We start from the raw sequence: 23,784 nt of genomic DNA on the forward strand, positions 1-23,784 counted from the left end.
CTGAAAGAAAAGCAGTCTGTTCCAACTATTCAATTCAGTGTGTGAAGTGAATGGAGTGTCGTGTCACTTTCTAAGTGCTGTACTTTCAGAGAAAATCACTGTCCTTTGAAAGTGCCTTAAGCTACTTACAAGCGTTCACAAGAAACTCACATGAGTTTCTCTGAAAGAGACGCAGTCTGTTCCAACACTTCAATTCACAGTGCAAAGTGAATGGAGTGTTGCTTCACTTTCTAAATGCTGTACTTTCAGAGAAAATCACTTTCCTTTGAAACTGCCTTAAACTACTTACAAGCATTCACAAGCAACTCACATGAGTTTCTCTGAAAGAGAAGAAGTCTGTTCCAACTCTTCAATTCACTGTGCGAAGTGAATGGAGTGTTGCGTCACTTTTTAAATGCTGTACTTTCAGAGAAAATCTCTTTCCTGTCAAAGTACCTTAAGCTACTTAGTAGGATTCACCAGCAACTCACATGCGTTTCTCTGAAAGAGAAGCAGTCTGTTCCAACACTTCAATTCACTGTGTGAAGTGAATGTGTTGTTGTTTCACTTTCTAAATGCTGTACTTTGAGAGAAAATCACTCTTCTTTGAAAGTGTCTTAAGTTACTTAGAAGCATTCACCAAAAACTCTCATGCATTACTCTGAAAGAGAAGCAGTCTGTTCCAACATTTCAATCCAATGTGCGAAGTGAATGGAGTGTTGCTTCACTTTCTAAATTCTGTTGTTACAGAGATAATCACTTTCCTTTGAAACTGCCTTAAGCTACCTACAAGCATTCACCAGCAACTCACATGAGTTTCTCTGAAAGATTAGCAGTCTGTTCAACACTTCAATTCATTGTGCGAAGTGAATGTGTTGTTGTTTCACTTTCTAAATGCTGTACTTTCAGAGAAAATCACTTTCCTTTGAAACTGCCTTAAGCTACTTACAAGCATTCACCAGCAACTCACATACATTTCTCTGAAAGAGAAACAGTCTGTTCCAACACTTCAGTTCTCTGTGCGAAGTGAATGGAGTGTTGCTTCACTTTCTAAATGTTGTACTTTCAGAGTAAATCACTTTCCTTTGAAAATGCCTTAAGCTACCTACAAGCATTCACCAGCAACTCACATACATTTCTCTGAAAGAGAAGCAGTCTGTTCGAACACTTCAATTCACTGTGTGAAGTGAATGGAGTGTTGCGTCACTTTCTTAATCCTGTACTTTCAGAGAAAATCACTTTCCTTTGAAACTGCCTTAAGCTACTTACAAGCATTCACCAGCAACTCACATGAGTTTCTCTGAAAGAGAAGCAGTCTGTTCCAACACTTCAATTCACTGTGCGAAGTGAATGTGTTGTTGTTTCATTTTCCAAATGCTGTACTTTCAGAGAAAATCACTCTTCTTTGAAAGTGCCTTAAGCTACTTAAAAGCATTCACCAACAACTCTCATGCATTACTCTGAAATAGAAGCAGTCTGTTCCAACACTTCAATTCAATATGCGAAGTGAATGGAGTGTTGCTTCACTTTCTAAATGCTGTACTTTCAGAGAAATTCACTGTCCTTTGAAACTGCCTTAAGCTACTTACAAGCATTCACAAGTAACTCCCATGCATTTCTCTGAAAGAGAAGCAGTCTTTTCAAACACTTCAATTCACTGTGCGAAGTGAATGGAGGGTTGCTTCACTTTCTAAATGCTGTCCTTTCAGAGAAAATCACTTTCCTTTGAAAGTGCCTTTAGCTACTTACAAGCATTCACCACCAACTCACATGAGTTTCTCTGAAAGAGAAGCAGTCTGTTCCAACACTTCAATTCACTGTGCGAAGTGAATGTGTTGTTGTTTCACGTTCTAAATGCTGTACTTTCAGAGAAAATCACTTTCCTTTGAAAGTGCCTTAAGCTACTTACAAGCATTCACCAGAAACTCACATGCGTTTCTCTGAAAGAGAAGCAGTCTGTTCCAACACTTCAATTCACTGTGTGAAGTGAATGGAGTGTTGTGTCACTTTCTAAATGCTGTACTTTCAGAGAAATTCACTGTCCTTTGAAACTGCCTTAAGCTACTTACAAGCATTCACAAGCAACTCCCATGCATTTCTCTGAAAGAGAAGCAGTCTTTTCCAACACTTCAATTCACTGTGCGAAGTGAATGGAGGGTTGCTTCACTTTCTAAATGCTGTACTTTCAGAGAAAATCACTTTCCTTTGAAAGTGCCTTTAGCTACTTACAAGCATTCACCACCAACTCACATGAGTTTCTCTGAAAGAGAAGCAGTCTGTTCCAACACTTCAATTCACTGTGCGAAGTGAATGTGTTGTTGTTTCACGTTCTAAATGCTGTACTTTCAGAGAAAATCACTTTCCTTTGAAAGTGCCTTATGCTACTTACAAGCATTCACCAGAAACTCACATGCGTTTCTCTGAAAGAGAAGCAGTCTGTTCCAACACTTCAATTCACTACGCGAAGTGAATGGAGTATTGCTTCACTTTCTAAATGTTGTACATTAAGAGAAAATCAGTTTCTTTGAAAGGGCCTTAAGCTTCTTACAAGCATTTTGTAGAAACTCCCATGCATTTCTCTGAAAGAGAAGCAGTCTGTTCCAACACTTCAATTCACTTTGCGAAGTGAATCGAGTGTTGCTTCACTTTCTAAATGCTGTACTTTCAGAGAAAATCACTCTCTTTTGAAACTGCCTTAAGCTACTTACAAGCATTCACAAGAAACTCACATCTGTTTCTCTGAAAGAGAAGCAGTCTGTTCCAACACTTCATTTCACAGTGCGAAGTGAATGGAGTGTTGTTCCACTTTCTAAATGCTGTCCTTTCAGAGAAAATCACTTTCCTTTGAAAGTGCCTTAAGCTACTTACAAGCATTCAACAGAAATTCACATGCGTTTTTCTGAAAGAGAAGCAGTCTGTTCCAACACTTCAATTCACTGTGCGAAGTGAATGGAGTGTTGTGTCACTTTCTAAATGCTGTACTTTCAGAGAAAATCACTTTCCTTTGAAACTGCCTTAAGCGACTTACAAGCATTCACCAGCAACTCACATGAGTTTCTCTGAAAGAGAAGCAGTCTGTTCCAACACTTCAGTTCACAGTGAGAAGTGAATGGAGTATTGCTTCACTTTCTAAATGCTGTCCTTTCAGAGAAAATCACTTTCCTTTGAAAGTGCCTTAAGCTAATGCAAGCATTCACAAGAAACTCACATGAATTTCCCTGAAAGAGAAGCAGTCTGTTCCAACACTTCAATTCACTGTGTGAAGTGAATGGAGTGTTGCTTCACTTGTTAAATGCGCTCCTTTTAGAGAAAATCACTCTCTTTTGAAACTACCTGAAGTGACTTACAAGCATTCACAAGAAACTCACATCTGTTTCTCTGAAAGAGAAGCAGTCTGTTCCAACACTTCAATTCACTGTGCGAAGTGAATGTGTTGTTGTTTCGTTTTCTAAATGCTGTTCTTTCAGAGAAAATCACTCTTCTTTGAAAGTGCCTTAAGCTACTTACAAGCATTCACCAACAACTCTCATGCATTACTCTGAAAGAGAAGCAGTCTGTTCTAATACTTCAATTCAATGTGCGAAGTGAATGGAGTGTTGCTTCACTTTCTAAATGCTGTCCTTTCAGAGAAAATCACTTTCTTTGAAAGTGCCTTAAGATAATTATAAGCATTCACAAGAAACTCACATGCATTTATCTGAAAGAGTAGCAGTCTGTTCCAACACTTCAATTCATTGTGCGAAGTGAATGGAGGGTTGCTTCACTTTCTAAATGCTGTACTTTCAGAGAAAATCACTTTCCTTTGAAAGTGCCTTAAGCTACTTACAAGCATTCACCAGCAACTCACATGCGTTTCTCTGAAAGAGAAGCAGTCTGTTCCAACACTTCAATTCACTGTGAGAAGTGAATGTGTTGTTGTTTCACTTTCTAAATGCTGTATTTTCAGGGAAAATCACTTTCCTTTGATACTGTCTTAAGCTACTTACAAGCATTCACAAGAAACTCACATGCGTTTCTCTGAAAGAGAAGCACTCTGTTCCAACACTTCAATTCACTGTGCGAAGTGAATGTGTTATTGTTTCACTTTCTAATTGCTGTACTTTCAGAGAAAATCACTTTCCTTTGAAAGTGCTTTAAGCTACTTACAAGCATTCACCAGCAACTCACATGAGTTTCTCTGATACAGAAGTAGTCTGTTCCAACACTTCAATTCACTGTGTGAAGTGAATGGAGTGTTGCGTCACTTTCTAAATCCTGTATTTTCAAAGAAAATCACTTTCCTTTGAAACTCCCTTAAGCTACTTACAAGCATTCACCAGGAACTCACATGAGTTTCTCTGAAAGAGAAGCAGTCTGTTCCAACACTTCAGTTCACAGTGAGAAGTGAATGGAGTATTGCTTCACTTTCTAAATGCTGTCCTTTCAGAGAAAATCACTTTCCTTTGAAAGTGCCTTAAGCTACTTACAAGCATTCACAAGGAACTCACATGCATTTCCCTGAAAGAGAAGCAGTCTGTTCCAACACTTCAATTCAGTGTGCGAAGTTAATGGAGTGTTGCTTCACTTTCAAAATGCGCTCCTTTTAGAGAAAATCACTCTCTTTTGAAACTACCTGAAGTGACTTACAAGCATTCAAAAGAAACTCACATCTGTTTCTCTGAAAGAGAAGCAGTCTGTTCCAACACTTCAATTCACTGTGCGAAGTGAATGGAGTTTTCCTTCACATTTTAAATGCTGTCCTTTCAGAGAAAATCACTTTCCTTTGAACGTGCCTTAAACTACTTACAAGCATTCACAAAAAACTCACATCCGTTTCTCTGAAAGAGAAGCAGTCTGTTCCAACACATCAATTCACTGTGTGAAGTGAATGGAGTGTTCCTTCACTTTCTAAATGCTGTACCTTCAGAAAAAATCACTTTCCTTTGACACTGCCTTAAGTTACCTACAAGCATTCACCAGCATTTCACATGCATTTCTCTGAAAGAGAAGCAGTCTGTTCCAACACTTCATTTCACTGTGCGAAGTCAATGGAGTATTACTTCACTTTCTAAATGCTGTAGTTACAGAGAAAATCACTTTCCTTTGAAACTGCCTTAAGCTACTTACAAGCATTCACAAGAAACTCACATGCGTTTCTCTGAAAGAGAAGCAGTCTTTTCCAACACTTCAATTCAATGTGCGAAGTGAATGGAGGGTTGCTTCACTTTCTAAATGCTGTACTTTCAGAGAAAATCACTTTCCTTTGAAAGTGCCTTTAGCTACTTACAAGCATTCACCACCAACTCACATGAGTTTCTCTGAAAGAGAAGCAGTCTGTTCCAACACTTCAATTCACTGTGCGAAGTGAATGTGTTGTTGTTTCACGTTCTAAATGCTGTACTTTCAGAGAAAATCACTTTCCTTTGAAAGTGCCTTATGCTACTTACAAGCATTCACCAGAAACTCACATGCGTTTCTCTGAAAGAGAAGCAGTCTGTTCCAACACTTCAATTCACTACGCGAAGTGAATGGAGTATTGCTTCACTTTCTAAATGTTGTACATTAAGAGAAAATCAGTTTCTTTGAAAGGGCCTTAAGCTTCTTACAAGCATTTTGTAGAAACTCCCATGCATTTCTCTGAAAGAGAAGCAGTCTGTTCCAACACTTCAATTCACTTTGCGAAGTGAATCGAGTGTTGCTTCACTTTCTAAATGCTGTACTTTCAGAGAAAATCACTCTCTTTTGAAACTGCCTTAAGCTACTTACAAGCATTCACAAGAAACTCACATCTGTTTCTCTGAAAGAGAAGCAGTCTGTTCCAACACTTCATTTCACAGTGCGAAGTGAATGGAGTGTTGTTCCACTTTCTAAATGCTGTCCTTTCAGAGAAAATCACTTTCCTTTGAAAGTGCCTTAAGCTACTTACAAGCATTCAACAGAAATTCACATGCGTTTTTCTGAAAGAGAAGCAGTCTGTTCCAACACTTCAATTCACTGTGCGAAGTGAATGGAGTGTTGTGTCACTTTCTAAATGCTGTACTTTCAGAGAAAATCACTTTCCTTTGAAACTGCCTTAAGCGACTTACAAGCATTCACCAGCAACTCACATGAGTTTCTCTGAAAGAGAAGCAGTCTGTTCCAACACTTCAGTTCACAGTGAGAAGTGAATGGAGTATTGCTTCACTTTCTAAATGCTGTCCTTTCAGAGAAAATCACTTTCCTTTGAAAGTGCCTTAAGCTAATGCAAGCATTCACAAGAAACTCACATGAATTTCCCTGAAAGAGAAGCAGTCTGTTCCAACACTTCAATTCACTGTGTGAAGTGAATGGAGTGTTGCTTCACTTGTTAAATGCGCTCCTTTTAGAGAAAATCACTCTCTTTTGAAACTACCTGAAGTGACTTACAAGCATTCACAAGAAACTCACATCTGTTTCTCTGAAAGAGAAGCAGTCTGTTCCAACACTTCAATTCACTGTGCGAAGTGAATGTGTTGTTGTTTCGTTTTCTAAATGCTGTTCTTTCAGAGAAAATCACTCTTCTTTGAAAGTGCCTTAAGCTACTTACAAGCATTCACCAACAACTCTCATGCATTACTCTGAAAGAGAAGCAGTCTGTTCTAATACTTCAATTCAATGTGCGAAGTGAATGGAGGGTTGCTTCACTTTCTAAATGCTGTACTTTCAGAGAAAATCACTTTCCTTTGAAACTGCCTTAAGCTACTTACAAGCATTCACCAGCAACTCACATGCGTTTCTCTGAAAGAGAAGCAGTCTGTTCCAACACTTCAATTCACTGTGAGAAGTGAATGTGTTGTTGTTTCACTTTCTAAATGCTGTATTTTCAGGGAAAATCACTTTCCTTTGATACTGTCTTAAGCTACTTACAAGCATTCACAAGAAACTCACATGCGTTTCTCTGAAAGAGAAGCACTCTGTTCCAACACTTCAATTCACTGTGCGAAGTGAATGTGTTATTGTTTCACTTTCTAAATGCTGTACTTTCAGAGAAAATCACTTTCCTTTGAAAGTGCTTTAAGCTACTTACAAGCATTCACCAGCAACTCACATGAGTTTCTCTGATACAGAAGCAGTCTGTTCCAACACTTCAATTCACTGTGTGAAGTGAATGGAGTGTTGCGTCACTTTCTAAATCCTGTATTTTCAAAGAAAATCACTTTCCTTTGAAACTGCCTTAAGCTACTTACAAGCATTCACCAGGAACTCACATGAGTTTCTCTGAAAGAGAAGCAGTCTGTTCCAACACTTCAGTTCACAGTGAGAAGTGAATGGAGTATTGCTTCACTTTCTAAATGCTGTCCTTTCAGAGAAAATCACTTTCCTTTGAAAGTGCCTTAAGCTACTTACAAGCATTCACAAGGAACTCACATGCATTTCCCTGAAAGAGAAGCAGTCTGTTCCAACACTTCAATTCAGTGTGCGAAGTTAATGGAGTGTTGCTTCACTTTCAAAATGCGCTCCTTTTAGAGACAATCACTCTCTTTTGAAACTACCTGAAGTGACTTACAAGCATTCAAAAGAAACTCACATCTGTTTCTCTGAAAGAGAAGCAGTCTGTTCCAACACTTCAATTCACTGTGCGAAGTGAATGGAGTTTTCCTTCACATTTTAAATGCTGTCCTTTCAGAGAAAATCACTTTCCTTTGAACGTGCCTTAAACTACTTACAAGCATTCACAAAAAACTCACATCCGTTTCTCTGAAAGAGAAGCAGTCTGTTCCAACACATCAATTCACTGTGTGAAGTGAATGGAGTGTTCCTTCACTTTCTAAATGCTGTACCTTCAGAAAAAATCACTTTCCTTTGACACTGCCTTAAGTTACCTACAAGCATTCACCAGCATTTCACATGCATTTCTCTGAAAGAGAAGCAGTCTGTTCCAACACTTCATTTCACTGTGCGAAGTCAATGGAGTATTACTTCACTTTCTAAATGCTGTAGTTACAGAGAAAATCACTTTCCTTTGAAACTGCCTTAAGCTACTTACAAGCATTCACAAGAAACTCACATGCGTTTCTCTGAAAGAGAAGCAGTCTGTTGCAACACTTCAATTCACTGTGCGAAGTGAATGGAGTGTGGCTTCACTTTCTAAATGCTGTACTTTCAGAGAAAATCACTTTCCTTTGAAAGTGCCTTAAGCTACTTACAAGCATTCACCAGCAACTCACATAAGTTTCTCTGAAAGAGACGCAGTCTGTTCCAACACTTCAATTCACAGTGCAAAGTGAATGGAGTGTTGCTTCACTTTCTAAATTCTGTACTTTCAGAGAAAATCACTTTCCTTTGAAAGTGCCTTAAGCTACTTACAAGCATTCACAAGAAACTCACATCTGTTTCTCTGAAAGAGAAGCACTCTGTTCCAACACTTCAATTCACTGTGCGAAGTGAATGGAGTGTTGCTTCACTTTCTAAATGCTGTAATTTCAGAGAAAATCACTTCCCGTTGAAAGTGCCTTAAGCTACTTACAAGCATTCACCAGCAACTCACATGCGTTTCTCTGAAAGAGAAGCAGTCTGTTCCAACACTTCAATTCACTGTGCAAAGTGAATGGAGTGTTGATTCACTTTCTAAATGCTATACATTCAGAGAAAATCACTTTCCTTTGAAACTGCCTTAAACTACTTACAAGCATTCACCAGCAACTCACATGAGTTTCTCTGAAAGGGAATCAGTCTGTTCCAACTCTTCAATTCACTGTGCGAAGTGAATGGAGTGTTGCGTCACTTTCTAAACGCTGTACTTTCAGAGAAAATCACTTTCCTTTGAAACTGCCTTAAGCTACTTACAAGCATTCACCAGCAACTCACATGAGTTTCTCTGAAACAGAAGCAGTCTGTTCCAACTCTTCAATTCACTGTGCGAAGTGAATGGAGTGTTGCGTCACTTTCTAAACGCTGTACTTTCAGAGAAAATCACTTTCCTTTCAAAGTACCTTAAGAGACTTACAAGCATTCACCAGCAACTCACATGAGTTTCTCTGAAAAGAAGCAGTCTGTTCCAACACTTCAGTTCACAGTGAGAAGTGAATGGAGTATTGCATCACTTTCTAAATGCTGTCCTTTCAGAGAAAATCACTTTCCTTTGAAAGTGCCTTAAGCTACTTACAAGCATTCACAAGAAACTCACATGCATTTCCCTGAATGAGAAGCAGTCTGTTCCAACACTTCAATTCACTGTGCGAAGTGAATGGAGTGTTGCTTCACTTTCTAAATGTGCTCCTTTTAGAGAAAATCACTCTCTTTTGAAACTACCTGAAGTGACTTACAAGCATTCACAAGAAACTAACATGCGTTTCTCTGAAAGAGAAGCAGTCTGTTCCAACACTTCAATTCACTGTGCGAAGTGAATGGAGTGTTACATCACTTTCTACATGCTGTACTTTCAGAGAAAATAACTTTCCTTTGATAGCGCCTTAAGCTACTTACAAGCATTCACCAAGAACTCACATGAGTTTCACTGAAAGAGAGGCTGTCTGTTCCAACACTTCAATTCACTGTGCGAAGTGACTGGAGTGTTGCTTCACTTTCTAAATGCTGTACTTTCAGAGAAAATCACTTTCCTTTGACACTGCCTTAAGCTACTTGCAAGCATTCACAAGAAACTCTCATGCGTTTCTCTGAAAGAGAAGCAGTCTGTTCCAACACTTCAATTCACTGTGCGAAGTGAATGGAGTGTTGCTTCACTTTCTAAATGCTGTAATTTCAGAGAAAATCACTTCCCGTTGAAAGTGCCTTAAGCTACTTACAAGCATTCACCAGCAACTCACATGAGTTTCTCTGAAAGAGAAGCAGTCTGTTCCAACACTTCAATTCACTGTGCAAAGTGAATGGAATGTTGATTCACTTTCTAAATGCTGTACTTTCAGAGAAAATCACTTTCCTTTGAAACTGCCTTAAACTACTTACAAGCATTCACCAGCAACTCACATGAGTTTCTCTGAAAGGGAATCAGTCTGTTCCAACTCTTCAATTCACTGTGCGAAGTCAATGGAGTGTTGCGTCACTTTCTAAACGCTGTACTTTCAGAGAAAATTACTTTCCTTTCAAAGTACCTTAAGAGACTTACAAGCATTCACCAGCAACTCACATGAGTTTCTCTGAAAGAGAAGCAGTCTGTTCCCACACTTCAATTCACTGTGTGAAGTGAATGGAGTGTTGCGTCACTCTCTAAATGCTGTACTTTCAGAGAAAATCACTTTCCTTTCAAAGTACCTTAAGATACTTACAAGCATTCACCAGCAACTCACATGAGTTTCTCTGAAAGAGAAGCAGTCTGTTCCAACACTTCAATTCATTGTGCAATGTGAATGTGTTGTTGTTTCACTTTCTAAATGCTGTACTTTCAGAGAAAATCACTTTCCTTTGAAACTGCCGTAAGCTACTTACAAGCATTCACCAGCAACTCACATACAATTCTCTGAAAGAGAAGCAGTCTGTTCCAACACTTCAATTCACTGTGCGAAGTGAATGGAGTGTTGCTTCACTTTCTAAATGCTGTCCTATCCGACTAAATCACTTTCCTTTGAAAGAGCCTTAAGCTACTTACAAGCATTCAACAGAATCTCACATGCATTTCTCTGAAAGAGAAGCAGTCTGTTCCAACACTTCAATTCTCTGTGCGAAGTGAATGGATTGTTGCTTCACTTCCTAAATGCTGTCCTTTCAGAGAAAATCACGTTTCTATGAAAGTGCCTTAAGCTACTTTCAAGCATTCACAAGAAACACTAATGCGTTTCTATGAAAGAGAAGCAGTCTGTTCCAACACTTCAATTCATTGCACGAAGAAATGGAGTTTTGCTTTACTTTCTAAATGCTGTCCTTTCAGAGAAAATCACTTTCCTTTGAATGTGCCTTAAGCTACTTACAAGCATTCAACAGAAACTCACATGCGTTTCTCTGAAAGAGAAGCAGTCTGTTTCAACACTTCAATTCACTCTGCGAAGTAAATGGAATGTTACTTCAGTTTCTAAATGCTGTCATTTCAGAGAAAATCACTTTCCTTTGAAAGTGCCTTAAGCTGCTTACAAGCATTCACCAGAGACTCACATGCGTTTCTCTGAAAGAGAAGCAGTCTGTTCCAACACTTCAATTAATTGTGTGAAGTGAATGGAGTGTTGCTTCACTTTCTAAATTCTGTCCTTTCAGAGAATATCACTTTCCTTTGAAAGTGCCTTAAGCTACTTACAAGCATTCACCAGAGATTCACATGAGTTTCTCTGAAAGAGAAGCAGTCTGTTCCAACACTTCAATTCACTGTTCGAAGTGAATGGAGTGTTGCTTCACTTTCTAAATGCTCTCCTTTCAGAGGAAATCACTCTCTTTTGAAACTGCCTTAATCTACTTATAAGCATTCACAAGAAACTCACATCTGTTTCTCCGAAAGAGAAGGAGTCTGTTCCAACACTTCAATTAACTCTGGGAAGTGAATGGAGTGTTGCTTCACTTTCTAAATGCTGTCCTTTCTGAGAAAATCACTTTCCTTTGAAAGTGCCTTAAGCTACTTACAAGAATTCAGAAGAAACTCACATGCGTTTCTCTGAAAGAGAAGCAGTTTGTTCCAACACTTCAATTCACTTTGCGAAGTGAATGGAGTGTTGCTTCCCTTTCTAAATGCTCTCTTTTCAGAGAAAATCACTCTCTTTTGAAATTGCCTTAATCTACTTACAGGCATTCACAAGAAACTCACATCTGTTTCTCTGAAAGAGAAGGATTCTGTTCCAACACTTCCATTCACTGTGCGAAGTGAATGGAGTGATGCTTCACTTTCTAAATGCTGTCCTTTCTGAGAAAATCACTTTCCTTTGAAAGTGCCTTAAGCGACTTACAAGAATTCAGAAGAAACTCACATGCGTTTCTCTGAAAGAGACGCAGTCTGTTTCAACACTTCAATTCACTGTGCGAAGTGAATGGAGTGTTGCTTCACTTTCTAAATGCTCTCCTTTCAGAGAAAATCACTCTCTTTTGAAACTGCCTTCATCAGCTTATAAGCATTCACAAGAAACTCACATCTGTTTCTCTGAAAGAGAAGGAGTCTGTTCCAACACTTCAATTCATTGTGCGAAGTGAATGGAGTGATGCTTCACTTTCTAAATGCTGTCCTTTCAGAGAAAATCACTTTCTTTGAAAGTGCCTTAAGCTACTTACAAGCATTCAACAGAAACTCACATGCATTTCTCTGAAAGAGAAGCAGTCTGTTCCAACACTTCAATTCACTGTGCGAAGGGAAGAGAGTGTTGCTTCACTTTCTAAATGCTGTCCTTTCAGAGAAAATCACTTTCCTTTGAAAGTGCCTTAAGCTACTTACAAGCATTCACCAGAGACTCACATGCGTTTCTCGGAAAGAGAAGCAGTCTTTTCCAACACTTCAATTAATTGTGCAAAGTGAATGGAGTGTTGCTTCACTTTCTAAATGCTGTCCTTTCAGAGAAAATCACTTTCCTTTGAAAGTGCCTTAAGCTACTTACAAGCATTCACCAGAGACTCACATGAGTTTCTCTGAAAGAGAAGCAGTCTGTTCCAACACTTCAATTCACTGTGCGAAGTGAATGGAGTGTTGCTTCCCTTTCTAAATGCTGTCCTTTCAGAGAAAATGACTTTCCTTTGAAAGTGCCTTAAGCTACTTACAAGAATTCAGAAGAAACTCACATGCGCTTCTCTGAAAGAGAAGCAGTCTGTTCCAACACTTCAATTCACTGTGCGAAGTGAATATAGTGTTGCTTCACTTTCTAAAAGATCTCTTTTCAGAGAAAATCACTCTCTTTTGAAACTGCCTTAATCTACTTACAAGCATTCACAAGAAACTCACATCTGTTTCTCTGAAAGAGAAGCAGTCTGTTCCAACACTTCAATTCTCTGTGCGAAGTGAATGGAGTGTTGCTTCACTTTGTAAATGCTGTCCTTTCAAATAAAATCACTTTCCTTTGAAAGTGCCTTAAGCTACTTACAAGCATTAAACAGAAACTCACATGCATTTCTCTGAAAGAGAAGCAGTCTGTTCCAACACATCAATTCATTGTGCGAAGTGAATAGAGCGTTGCTTCACTTTCTAAATGCTGTCCTTTCAGAGAAAAACACTTTCCTTTGAAAGTGCCTTAAGCTAATTATAAGCATTCACCAGAGACTCACATGCGGTTCACGGAAAGAGAAGCAGTCTGTTCCAACACTTCAATTAATTGTACGAAGTGAATGGAGTGTTGCTTCACTTTCTAAATGCTATCCTTTCAGAGAAAATGACTTTCCTTTCAAAGTGCCTTAAGCTACTTACAAGAATTCAGAAGAAACTCACATGCGTTTCTCTGAAAGAGAAGCAGTCTGTTCCAACACTTCAATTCACTGTGCGAAGTGAATGGAGTGTTGCTTCACTTTCTAAAAGTCTCTTTTCAGAGAAAATCACTCTCTTTTGAAACTGCCTTAATCTACTTACAAGCATTCACAAGAAACTCACATCTGTTTCTCTGAAAGAGAAGGAGTCTGTTCCAACACTTCAATTCACTGTGCGAAGTGAATGGAGTGTTGCTTCACTTTCTAAATGCTGTCCTTTCAGAGAAAATCACTTTCCTTTGAAAGTGCCTTAAGCTACTTACAAGCATTCACCAGGAACTCACATGAGTTTCTCTGAAAGAGAAGCAGTCTGTTCCAACACTTCAGTTCACAGTGAGAAGTGAATGGAGTATTGCATCACTTTCTAAATGCTGTCCTTTCAGAGAAAATCACTTTCCTTTGAAAGTGCCTTAAGCTACTTACAAGCATTCACAAGAAACTCACATGCATTTCCCTGAAAGAGAAGCAGTCTGTTCCAACACTTCAATTCACTGTGCGAAGTGAATGGAGTGTTGCTTCACTTTCTAAATGCGCTCCTTTTAGAGAAAATCACTCTCTTTTGTAACTACCTGAAGTGACTTACAAGCATTCACAAGAAACTCACATCTGTCTCTCTGAAAGAGAAGCAGTCTGTTCCAACACTTCAATTCACTGTGCTAAGTAAATGGAGTGTTCCATCACTTTCTAAATGCTGTACTTTCAGAGAAAATCACTTTCCTTTGAAACTGCCTTAAGCTACTTACAAGCATTCACAAGAAACTAACATGCGTTTCTCTGAAAGAGAAGCAGTCTGTTCCAACACTTCAATTCACTGTGCGAAGTGAATGGAGTGTTACATCACTTTCTACATGCTGTACTTTCAGAGAAAATAACTTTCCTTTGATAGCGCCTTAAGCTACTTACAAACATTCACCAAGAACTCACATGAGTTTCTCTGAAAGAGAGGCCGTCTGTTCCAACACTTCAATTCACTGTGCGAAGTGACTGGAGTGTTGCTTCACTTTCTAAATGCTGTACTTTCAGAGAAAATCACTTTCCTTTGACACTGCCTTAAGCTACTTGCAAGCATTCACAAGAAACTCTCATGCGTTTCTCTGAAAGAGAAGCAGTCTGTTCCAACACTTCAATTCACTGTGCGAAGTCAATGGAGTGTTGCTTCACTTTCTAAATGCTGTAATTTCAGAGAAAATCACTTCCCGTTGAAAGTGCCTTAAGCTACTTACAAGCATTCACCAGCAACTCACATGAGTTTCTCTGAAAGAGAAGCAGTCTGTTCCAACACTTCAATTCACTGTGCAAAGTGAATGGAGTGTTGATTCACTTTCTAAATGCTGTACTTTCAGAGAAAATCACTTTCCTTTGAAACCGCCTTAAACTACTTACAAGCATTCACCAGCAACTCACATGAGTTTCTCTGAAAGGGAATCAGTCTGTTCCAACTCTTCAATTCACTGTGCGAAGTGAATGGAGTGTTGCGTCACTTTCTAAACGCTGTACTTTCAGAGAAAATCACTTTCCTTTCAAAGTACCTTAAGAGACTTACAAGCATTCACCAGCAACTCACATGAGTTTCTCTGAAAGAGAAGCAGTCTGTTCCAACACTTCAATTAACTGTGCGAAGTGAATGTGTTGTTGTTTCACTCTAAATGCTGTACTTTCAGAGAAAATCACTTTCCTTTGAAACTGCCTTAAGCTACTTACAAGCATTCACCAGCAACTCACATACATTTCTCTGAAAGAGAAGCAGTCTGTTCCAACACTTCAATTCACTGTGCAATGTGAATGGAGTGTTGCTTCACTTTCTAAATGCTGAACTTTCAGTGAAAATCACTTTCCTTTGAAACTGCCTTAAGCTACTTACAAGCATTCACCAGCAACTCACATGCATTTCTTTGAAAGAGAAGCAGTCTGTTCCAACACTTCAATTCATTGTGCGAAGTGAATGTGTTGTTGTTTCACTTTCTAAATGCTGTACTTTCAGAGAAAATCACTTTCCTTTGAAACTGCCTTAAGCTACTTACAAGCATTCATCAGCAACTCACATAAGTTTCTCTGAAAGAGAAGTATTCTGTTCCAACACTTCAATTCACAGTGCAAATTGAATGGAGTGTTGCTTCGCTTTCTAAATGCTGTACTTTCAGAGAAAATCACTTTCCTTTGAAACTGCCTTCAACTACTTACAAGCATTCACCAGCAACTCACATGAGTTTCTCTGAAAGAGAAGCAGTCTGTTCCCACACTTCAATTCACTGTGTGAAGTGAATGGAGTGTTGCGTCACTTTCTAAATGCTGTACTTTCAGAGAAAATCACTTTCCTTTCAAAGTACCTTAAGATACTTACAAGCATTCACCAGCAACTCACATGAGTTTCTCTGAAAGAGAAGCAGTCTGTTCCAACACTTCAATTCATTGTGCAATGTGAATGTGTTGTTGTTTCACTTTCTAAATGCTGTACTTTCAGAGAAAATCACTTTCCTTTGAAACTGCCGTAAGCTACTTACAAGCATTCACCAGCAACTCACATACAATTCTCTGAAAGAGAAGCAGTCTGTTCCAACACTTCAATTCACTGTGCGAAGTGAATGGAGTGTTGCTTCACTTTCTAAATGCTGTCCTATCCGACTAAATCACGTTTCTTTGAAAGTGCCTTAAGCTACTTTCAAGCATTCACAAGAAACACTAATGCGTTTCTATGAAAGAGAAGCAGTCTGTTCCAACACTTCAATTCATTGCACGAAGAAATGGAGTTTTGCTTTACTTTCTAAATGCTGTCCTTTCAGAGAAAATCACTTTCCTTTGAATGTGCCTTAAGCTACTTACAAGCATTCAACAGAAACTCACATGCGTTTCTCTGAAAGAGAAGCAGTCTGTTTCAACACTTCAATTCACTCTGCGAAGTAAATGGAATGTTACTTCAGTTTCTAAATGCTGTCATTTCAGAGAAAATCACTTTCCTTTGAAAGTGCCTTAAGCTGCTTACAAGCATTCACCAGAGACTCACATGCGTTTCTCTGAAAGAGAAGCAGTCTGTTCCAACACTTCAATTAATTGTGTGAAGTGAATGGAGTGTTGCTTCACTTTCTAAATGCTGTCCTATCCGACTAAATCACTTTCCTTTGAAAGAGCCTTAAGCTACTTACAAGCATTCAACAGAATCTCACATGCATTTCTCTGAAAGAGAAGCAGTCTGTTCCAACACTTCAATTCTCTGTGCGAAGTGAATGGATTGTTGCTTCACTTCCTAAATGCTGTCCTTTCAGAGAAAATCACTTTCCTTTGAAAGTGCCTTAAGCTACTTACAAGCATTCACCAGAGATTCACATGAGTTTCTCTGAAAGACAAGCAGTCTGTTCCAACACTTCAATTCACTGTTCGAAGTGAATGGAGTGTTGCTTCACTTTCTAAATGCTCTCCTTTCAGAGGAAATCACTCTCTTTTGAAACTGCCTTAATCTACTTATAAGCATTCACAAGAAACTCACATCTGTTTCTCCGAAAGAGAAGGAGTCTGTTCCAACACTTCAATTAACTCTGGGAAGTGAATGGAGTGTTGCTTCCCTTTCTAAATTCTCTCTTTTCAGAGAAAATCACTCTCTTTTGAAACTGCCTTAATCTACTTACAAGCATTCACAAGAAACTCACATCTGTTTCTCTGAAAGAGAAGGATTCTGTTCCAACACTTCCATTCACTGTGCGAAGTGAATGGAGTGATGCTTCACTTTCTAAATGCTGTCCTTTTTGAGAAAATCACTTTCCTTTGAAAGTGCCTTAAGCGACTTACAAGAATTCAGAAGAAACTCACATGCGTTTCTCTGAAAGAGACGCAGTCTGTTTCAACACTTCAATTCACTCTGCGAAGTGAATGGAGTGTTGCTTCACTTTCTAAATGCTCTCCTTTCAGAGAAAATCACTCTCTTTTGAAACTGCCTTCATCTGCTTATAAGCAGTCACAAGAAACTCACATCTGTTTCTCTGAAAGAGAAGGAGTCTGTTCCAACACTTCAATTCATTGTGCGAAGTGAATGGAGTGATGCTTCACTTTCTAAATGCTGTCCTTTCAGAGAAAATCACTTTCTTTGAAAGTGCCTTAAGCTACTTACAAGCATTCAACAGAAACTCACATGCATTTCTCTGAAATAGAAGCATTCTGTTCCAACACTTCAATTCATTGTGCGAAGGGAAGAGAGTGTTGCTTCACTTTCTAAATGCTGTCCTTTCAGAGAAAATCACTTTCCTTTGAAAGTGCCTTAAGCTACTTACAAGCATTCACCAGAGACTCACATGCGTTTCTCGGAAAGAGAAGCAGTCTTTTCCAACACTTCAATTGATTGTGCAAAGTGAATGGAGTGTTGCTTCACTTTCTAAATGCTGTCCTTTCAGAGAAAATCACTTTCCTTTGAAAGTGCCTTAAGCTACTTACAAGCATTCACCAGAGACTCACATGAGTTTCTCTGAAAGAGAAGCAGTCTGTTCCAACACTTCAATTCACTGTGCGAAGTGAATGGAGTGTTGCTTCACTTTCTAAATGCTGTCCTATCCGACTAAATCACTTTCCTTTGAAAGAGCCTTAAGCTACTTACAAGCATTCACCAGAATCTCACATGCATTTCTCTGAAAGAGAAGCAGTCTGTTCCAACACTTCAATTCTCTGTGCGAAGTGAATGGATTGTTGCTTCACTTCCTAAATGCTGTCCTTTCAGAGAAAATCACGTTTCTTTGAAAGTGCCTTAAGCTACTTTCAAGCATTCACAAGAAACACTAATGCGTTTCTATGAAAGAGAAGCAGTCTGTTCCAACACTTCAATTCATTGCACCAAGAAATGGAGTTTTGCTTTACTTTCTAAATGCTGTCCTTTCAGAGAAAATCACTTTCCTTTGAATGTGCCTTAAGCTACTTACAAGCATTTAACAGAAACTCACATGCGTTTCTCTGAAAGAGAAGCAGTCTGTTTCAACACTTCAATTCACTCTGCGAAGTAAATGGAATGTTACTTCAGTTTCTAAATGCTGTCATTTCAGAGAAAATCACTTTCCTTTGAAAGTGCCTTAAGCTGCTTACAAGCATTCACCAGAGACTCACATGCGTTTCTCTGAAAGAGAAGCAGTCTGTTCCAACACTTCAATTAATTGTGTGAAGTGAATGGAGTGTTGCTTCACTTTCTAAATTCTGTCCTTTCAGAGAAAATCACTTTCCTTTGAAAGTGCCTTAAGCTACTTACAAGAATTCAGAAGAACCTCAAATGCTTTTCTCTGAAAGAGAAGCAGTCTGTTCCAACACTTCAATTCACTGTGCGAAGTGAATGGAGTGTTGCTTCACTTTCTAAATGCTGTCCTATCAGAGAAAATCACTTTCCTTTGAAAGTGCCTTAAGCTACTTACAAGCATTCACCAGAGATTCACATGAGTTTCTCTGAAAGAGAAGCAGTCTGTTCCAACACTTCCATTCACTGTTCGAAGTGAATGGAGTGTTGCTTCACTTTCTAAATGCTCTCCTTTCAGAGGAAATCACTCTCTTTTGAAACTGCCTTAATCTACTTATAAGCAATCACAAGAAACTCACATCTGTTTCTCCGAAAGAGAAGGAGTCTGTTCCAACACTTCAATTAACTCTGGGAAGTAAATGGAGTGTTGCTTCACTTTCTAAATGCTGTCCTTTCTGAGAAAATCACTTTCCTTTGAAAGTGCCTTAAGCTACTTACAAGAATTCAGAAGAAACTCACATGCGTTTCTCTGAAAGAGAAGCAGTCTGTTCCAACACTTCAATTCACTTTGCGAAGTGAATGGAGTGTTGCTTCCCTTTCTAAATGCTCTCTTTTTAGAGAAAATCACTCTCTTTTGAAACTACCTTAATCTACTTACAAGCATTCACAAGAAACTCACATCTATTTCTCTGAAAGAGAAGGAGTCTGTTCCAACACTTCCATTCACTGTGCGAAGTGAATGGAGTGATGCTTCACTTTCTAAATGCTGTCCTTTCTGAGAAAATCACTTTCCTTTGAAAGTGCCTTAAGCTACTTACAAGAATTCAGAAGAAACTCACATGCGTTTCTCTGAAAGAGACGCAGTCTGTTTCAACACTTCAATTCACTGTGCGAAGTGAATGGAGTTTTGCTTTACTTTCTAAATGCTCTCCTTTCAGAGAAAATCACTCTCTTTTGAAACTGCCTTCATCTGCTTATAAGCATTCACAAGAAACTCACATCTGTTTCTCTGAAAGAGAAGGAGTCTGTTCCAACACTTCAATTCATTGTGCGAAGTGAATGGAGTGATGCTTCACTTTCTAAATGCTGTCCTTTCAGAGAAAATCATTTTCTTTGAAAGTGCCTTAAGCTACTTACAAGCATTCAACAGAAACTCACATGCATTTCTCTGAAAGAGAAGCAGTCTGTTCCAACACTTCAATTCATTGTGCGAAGTGAAGAGAGTGTTGCTTCACTTTCTAAATGCTGTCCTTTCAGAGAAAATCACTTTCCTTTGAAAGTGCCTTAAGCTACTTACAAGCATTCACCAGAGACTCACATGCGTTTCTCTGAAAGAGAAGCAGTCTGTTCCAACACTTCAATTCACTGTGCGAAGTGAATGGAGTGTTGCTTCACTTTCTAAATGCTGTCCTTTCAGAGAAAATGACTTTCCTTTGAAAGTGCCTTAAGCTACTTACAAGAATTCAGAAGAAACTCACATGCGTTTCTCTAAAAGAGAAGCAGTCTGTTCCAACACTTCAATTCACTGTGCGAAGTGAATGGAGTGTTGCTTCACTTTCTAAAAGATCTCTTTTCAGAGAAAAGCACTCTCTTTTGAAACTGCCTTAATCTACTTACAAGCATTCAGAAGAAACTCACATCTGTTTCTCTGAAAGAGAAGCAGTCTCTTCCAACACTTCAATTCACTGTGCGAAGTGAATGGAGTGTTGCTTCACTTTCTAAATGCTGTCCTTTCAGAGAAAATCACTTTCCTTTGAAAGTGCCTTAAACTACTTACAAGCATTCACCAGAGACTCACATGCGTTTCTCTGAAAGAGAAGCAGTCTGTTCCAACACTTCAATTAATTGTGCGAAGTGAATGGAGTGTTGCTTCACTTTCTAAATGCTATCCTTTCAGAGAAAATCACTTTACTTTGAAAGTGCCTTAAGCTCCTTACAAGCATTCACCAGAGACACACATGAGTTTCTCTGAAAGAGAAGCAGTCTGTTCCAACACTTCAATTCACTGTGCGAAGGGAATGGAGTGTTTCTTCACTTTCTAAATGCTGTCCTTTGTGAGAAAATCACTTTCCTTTGAAATTGCCTTAAGCTACTTACAAGAATTCAGAAGAAACTCACATGCGTTTCTCTGAAAGAGAAGCAGTCTGTTCCAACACTTCAATTCACTGTGCGAAGTGAATGGAATGTTGCTTCACTTTCGAAATGCTCTCCTTTCAGAGAAAATCACTCTCTTTTGAAACTGCCTTAATCTACTTACAAGCATTCACAAGAAACTCACATCTGTTTCTCTGAAAGAGAAGGATTCTGTTCCAACACTTCAATTCACTGTGCGAAGTGAATGGAGTGTTGCTTCACTTTGTAAATGCTGTCCTTTCAAATAAAATCACTTTCCTTTGAAAGTGCCTTAAGCTACTTACAAGCATTAAACAGAAACTCACATGCATTTCTCTGAAAGAGAAGCAGTCTGTTCCAACACATCAATTCATTGTGCGAAGTGAATAGAGTGTTGCTTCACTTTCTAAATGCTGTCCTTTCAGAGACAAACACTTTCCTTTGAAAGTGCCTTAAGCTAATTACAAGCATTCACCAGAGACTCACATGCGGTTCTCGGAAAGAGAAACAGTCTGTTCCAACACTTCAATTAATTGTGCGAAGTGAATGGAGTGTTGCTTCACTTTCTAAATGCTATCCTTTCAGAGAAAATGACTTTCCTTTCAAAGTGCCTTAAGCTACTTACAAGAATTCAGAAGAAACTCACATGCGCTTCTCTGAAAGAGAAGCAGTCTGTTCCAACACTTCAATTCACTGTGCGAAGTGAATGGAGTGTTGCTTCACTTTCCAAAATCTCTCTTTTCAGAGAAAATCACTCTCTTTTGAAACTGCCTTAATCTACTTACAAGCATTCACAAGAAACTCACATCTGTTTCTCTGAAAGAGAAGGAGTCTGTTCCAACACTTCAATTCACTGTGCGAAGTGAATGGAGTGTTGCTTCACTTTCTAAATGCTGTCCTTTCAGAGAAAATCACTTTCCTTTGAAAGTGCCTTAAGCTACTTACAAGCATTCAACAGAAACACACATGCATTTCTCTGAAAGAGAAGCAGTCTGTTCCAACACTTCAATTCACTGTGCGAAGTGATTAGAGTGTTGCTTCACTTTCTAAAGGCTGTCCTTTCAGAGAAAATGGCTTTCCTTTGAAAGTGCCTTAAGCTACTTACAAGCATTCACCAGAGACTCACATGCGTTTCTCTGAAAGAGATGCAGTCTGTTCCAACACTTCAATTCACTGTGCGAAGTGAATGGAGTGTTGTTTCACTTTCTAAATGCTGTCCTTTCTGAGAAAATCACTTTCCTTTGAAAGTGCCTTAAGCTACTTACAAGAATTCAGAAGAAACTCACATGCGTTTATCTGAAAGAGAAGTAGTCTGTTCCAACACTTCAATTCACTGTGCGAAGTGAATGGAATGTTGCTTCACTTTCTAAATACTCTATTTTCAGAGAAAATTACTCTCTTTTGAAACTGCCTTAATCTACTTACAAGCATTCACAAGAAACTCACATCTGTTTCTCTGAAAGAGAAGCAGTCTGTTCCAACACTTCAATTCACTGTGCTAAGTGAATAGAGTGTTGCTTCACTTTCTAAATGCTGTCCTTTCAGAGAAAATCACTTTCCTTTCTAAGTGCTTTAGGCTACTTACAAGCATTCACCAGAGACTCACATGCGGTCCTCGGAAAGAGAAGCAGTCTGTTCCAACACTTCAATTAATTGTGCGAAGTGAATGGAGTGTTGCTTCACTTTCTAAATGCTATCCTTTCAGAGAAAATCACTTTAATTTGAAAGTGCCTTAAGCTACTTACAAGCATTCACCAGAGACACACATGAGTTTCTCTGAAAGAGAAGCAGTCTGTTCCAACACTTCAATTCACTGTGCGAAGTGAATGGAGTGTTTCTTCACTTTCTAAATGCTGTCCTTTCTGAGAAAATCACTTTCCTTTGAAAGTGCCTTAAGCTACTTACAAGAATTCAGAAGAAACTCACATGCGTTTCTCTGAAAGAGAAGCAGTCTGTTCCAACACTTCAATTCACTGTGCGAAGTGAATGGAGGGTTGCTTCACTTTCGAAATGCTCTCCTTTCAGAGAAAATCACTCTCATTTGAAACTGCCTTAATCTACTTACAAGCAATCAGAAGAAACTCACATCTGTTTCTTTGAAAGAGAAGGATTCTGTTCCAACACTTCAATTCACTGTGCGAAGTGACTGGAGTGTTGCTTCACTTTGTAAATGCTCTCCTTTCAAAGAAAATCACTTTCCTTTGAAAGTGCCTTAAGCTACTTACAAGCATTTAACAGAAACTCACATGCATTTCTCTGAAAGAGAAGCAGTCTGTTCCAACATTTCAATTCACTGTGCGAAGTGAATGCAGTGTTGCTTCACTTTCTAAATGCTGTCCTTTCAGAGAAAATCACTTTCCTTTGAAAGTGCCTTAAGCTACTTACAAGCATTCACCAGAGACTCACATGCGGTTCTCGGAAAGAGAAGCAGTCTGTTCCAACACTTCAATTAATTGTGCGAAGTGAATGGAGTGTTGCTTCACTTTCTAAATGCTATCCTTTCAGAGAAAATCACTTTCCATTGAAAGTGCCTTAAGCTACTTACAAGCATTCACCAGAGACTCACATGAGTTTCTCTGAAAGAGTAGCAGTCTGTTCCAACACTTCAATTCACTGTGCGAAGTGAATGGAGTGTTGCTTCACTTTCTAAATGCTGTCCTTTCAGAGAAAATGACTTTCCTTTGAAAGTGCCTTAAGCTACTTACAAGAATTCAGAAGAAACTCACATGCGTTTCTCTAAAAGAGAAGCAGTCTGTTCCAACACTTCAATTCACTGTGCGAAGTGAATGGAGTGTTGCTTCACTTTCTAAAAGATCTCTTTTCAGAGAAAAGCACTCTCTTTTGAAACTGCCTTAATCTACTTACAAGCATTCAGAAGAAACTCACATCTGTTTCTCTGAAAGAGAAGCAGTCTCTTCCAACACTTCAATTCACTGTGCGAAGTGAATGGAGTGTTGCTTCACTTTCTAAATGCTGTCCTTTCAGAGAAAATCACTTTCCTTTGAAAGTGCCTTAAACTACTTACAAGCATTCACCAGAGACTCACATGCGTTTCTCTGAAAGAGAAGCAGTCTGTTCCAACACTTCAATTAATTGTGCGAAGTGAATGGAGTGTTGCTTCACTTTCTAAATGCTATCCTTTCAGAGAAAATCACTTTACTTTGAAAGTGCCTTAA

This window comes from Myodes glareolus, chromosome 10 (assembly GCF_982192425.1).
Source record: "Myodes glareolus chromosome 10, mMyoGla1.1, whole genome shotgun sequence".
NCBI classification, from domain to species: domain Eukaryota; kingdom Metazoa; phylum Chordata; class Mammalia; order Rodentia; family Cricetidae; genus Myodes; species Myodes glareolus.